The sequence below is a fragment of the Microtus ochrogaster genome, chromosome 1 (assembly GCF_000317375.1).
Source record: "Microtus ochrogaster isolate Prairie Vole_2 chromosome 1, MicOch1.0, whole genome shotgun sequence".
In the NCBI taxonomy this organism is placed as follows: domain Eukaryota; kingdom Metazoa; phylum Chordata; class Mammalia; order Rodentia; family Cricetidae; genus Microtus; species Microtus ochrogaster.
Genome location: NC_022009.1, coordinates 48861060 through 48864546, shown reverse-complemented (window position 1 = coordinate 48864546; position 3487 = coordinate 48861060).

Here is a 3487-nt window from a genome sequence, read left to right as displayed (position 1 = left end):
CGCCTGCCTCTGCCTCCCGAGTGCTGGGATTAAAGGCATGCGCCACCACCACCCGGCTGGTGCACATCTTTAATGCAGGCACTTGGGAGGCAGAGCCAAGAGAGTTCCTGTGAGTCTGACACCAGCCTTGTTGACAGTGAGTTCCATGACAGCCAAGGCTACATAGTGAGACCCCATCCAAACATAAAAACAAGCAAACAGGAAGACAAACAACCCAACCTAAAAAATGGGCAGGAACTCTGGACATGGCTTGCTGGAGCACCTGCCCAGCACGAGGAAGCGCTGGGTTCAATTCAGTATTCTCTACCTCCACCACCAAAATCAAGAGATCTAAGCCGGGTGGTGGTGGCAATGGTGGTGATGATGGCGATGGTGGCACACGCCTTTAATCCCAGCACTCGGGAGGCAGAGGCAGGCAGATCTCTGTGAGTTTGAAACCATCCTGCTCTACAAGAGCTAGTTCCAGGACAGACTCCAAAGCTACAGAGAAACCCTGTCTCAAAGAAAAAATAGTAATAATAATAAAAAACCCACCAGGTGGTGGTGGTGGCAGTGCATACCTTTGATCCCACCACTTGGGTGGCAGAAGCAGGTGGATCTCTGTGAGTTCAAGGACAGCCAGGGCTAAATAGAGAAACCCTGTTTCAAAAATAATAATAATAGTAATGATAGTAATAATAATAATAAACCTAGCAGGAACCCACTGGGTGTATTTGCCTGCTTGGTCTGATATGGCTATGCATCCTTCTGCCCAAGTAAAACTTTTTGCCTTGTTGAAATACTTAGGGTTGGCTGATCATTTTGTTAGAACCCTGGATCTATTTCTAACATAAACACGGGGCCATGTCCCACCTAAAACCCTGTGAGCCAAAATAAGCCTTCCTCCCCTTAAGCTCTCAGTTATTCACTTCAATAACAGGTGTCACAAACCAACTGATAGTTTTAGGGGTTATATGTAGCTGGGACTTACATCGGACAGTCAGTTACAAACAGACTGAGAAAGATAATCATGAGACAAACAGATTCTCTTCATAATTCACGTTTTAAAACAAGAATACAGAAAAATTGACAACAAGGGAATAGACAAAGCAGTCTCCTGTAAACTCCTGCCAAAAGAAAGCACAAGTCATGTCAAAGTAGACTTCTGAAGATGATGGCCAGGAAGATGTGAGTGTCCTACACCCTCCCGCACCCAGACACAGACACAAAGAGAATTTGGAAGGAGAAAGTATCAGCAGGGGCTTAAGGAAGCACACGTGTCAGAGTTGCAGAGCTGCTGTGACCAGAGGGACTAGTGGTTCCGCTGATCACTATGTCGAGCATCTGCTGGGGACTCACAGCAGTGTAAGAAGCACTGTAGAGAAAAAATAGGGCACAACAGCCGGTGACAAACCCCTGTGTGAATGACTGGGACCGAGCAGGGGGTTTGAATGCAGTGTACAAATTAGCCAGGGGCGCTGGATCTGTGGTGTTTCCCTAACGTTGACGGTCATGCTGTCATTACATCTTGGTGTAGTAATCTCTGATGTTGCGGGAGCTCCTTCCACTCCTTCAGCCAATAGCCACTGAGATACCAGCCCATTGGGGTGTGGTCTCTCTCCCTTTAAAAAAGCGGCCACTTCCCCCTCCTCTCTCTCTCTCTCTGGCTTCTGCCTCCGCTTCCTGCGACTAGGCTCCTTTCCTGACTGTGCAGAGGGCTGTTGTCTGGGACGGTGATCTGTAAGTTTTCCCCTTTAAATAAATAACCATTCTATTAATCATAATTCCAAACTGGTGTGGGTTTGTGACTTACACCTTCACTCTGACTACAGGAATAGTCTCTTAGGTGGTCATGGTAATGAGCTTCATGCCTACAATGTCATTTTTATTTTTATTTATTAATGTGTATGTGTTTGTGTGCGCATGAGTCTTCACGTACCATGCGTAAGGGCCTTCCATGGAAGTCAGAGGATGTCAGACGCCCTGAAATTTGAGTTATAGGTGGTTATGAGCTGTGTCATGTGGATGCTTGAAACTGAACCTGCATCTTTTGCAAGAGCAGTAAGTGCTCTTGACCATAGGGCCTACTCTCCAGTCCCAAGCTTTATTCTTTTTTAAAGTGTGAGCTACACAGCAGATTCAACGCAATGCCCAGAAAAATTCTTCAAAGACCTCGAAAGAACTGTACTCAGCTTCATATGGAAAAGCAAAAAACCCAGGACAGACAGCCAAAACAATCCTGTACAATAAAAGAACTTCTGGAGGCATCACAATCCCTGACTTCAAACTCTACTACAAAGCTACAGTACTGAAAACAGCCTGGTATTGGACAGGAGGATCAATGGAACTGAATAGAAGACCCAGATATCAATCCACACATCTTCAAACACCTGATTTCTGACAAAGAAGCAAAAAATATTAAATAGAAAAAAGAAAGCATATCTAACAAGTGGTGCTGGTATAACTAGATATCAACATGTAGAAGAATGAAAATAGATCCATATCTATCACCATGAACAAAACTCAAGTCCAAATGGATCAAAGACCTCAACATAAAGCCAGCCACACTGAACCTCATAGAAGAGAAAGTGGGAAGTACACTTGAACACATTGGCACAGGGTACCACTTCCTAAATATAACCCCTTCTTAAAGATGACCTGGATTTGGTTCCCAGCACCTACACTTGTTGTAGTTCACAATAGTCCATAATTCTAGTTCTGGGGGGAGGGGGAGCTGATGCGCTCTTCTGACCTCCATGTGCACCAGGCCTGCATATTGTGCACATTCATACTTACAGAGAAAACACACACACATACAAAAGTTAATCTGAAGCAGCAGCAGCAATCCAGGGCTGAGAGATGGCTCAGTGGTTAAGATCACCGATGCTCTTACAGAGGACCAGGGTTCAGTTCCTAGTACCCACAAGGTGACTAAAAGCCTTGTATCTCCGGTTCTAGGGTCTCTGACATGCTTTTCTGGCCACCACAAACACTGCATGCATGTGGTACACAGGCACACATGTAAGCAAAGCATCCAAACACTTAAAATATTTTTTTAATTTTATAAATGAAATTTATTAGTCTTGCAGGTGATATAATCAACTGAAGATAGGTTTTTGGAATTAATAAGAGAGTTTAGAAGCTCACTTATCCTCAGTCAATATGCAGAAGTCAGTCATGCTCTGCAATCTTCAGCAAACGTAGTGTTAAGACAGAGACAAAGAGAGGAAGAGAGTTAATAACACTTAAAATCAAATATGCATGAACAAACCCTACCAAACAAGACAAATTCTCCATCTAAGGACCCATGAAATATCAATGAAGAGATGTGTTCAGAAGTTGGAAGAATCAAAATTATGGAAACATGGAATCTCTTCAAACTGCCTTATACCAACTTCTTGTTGTTGTTGTTGTTGTTGTTGTTGTTGTTGTTGTTGTTGTTGTTGTTTTGGCCTGGAAGTATTGTTTGTTTGCTTGTTTGAGGTTTTTTGGGTTTTTTATATTTTTG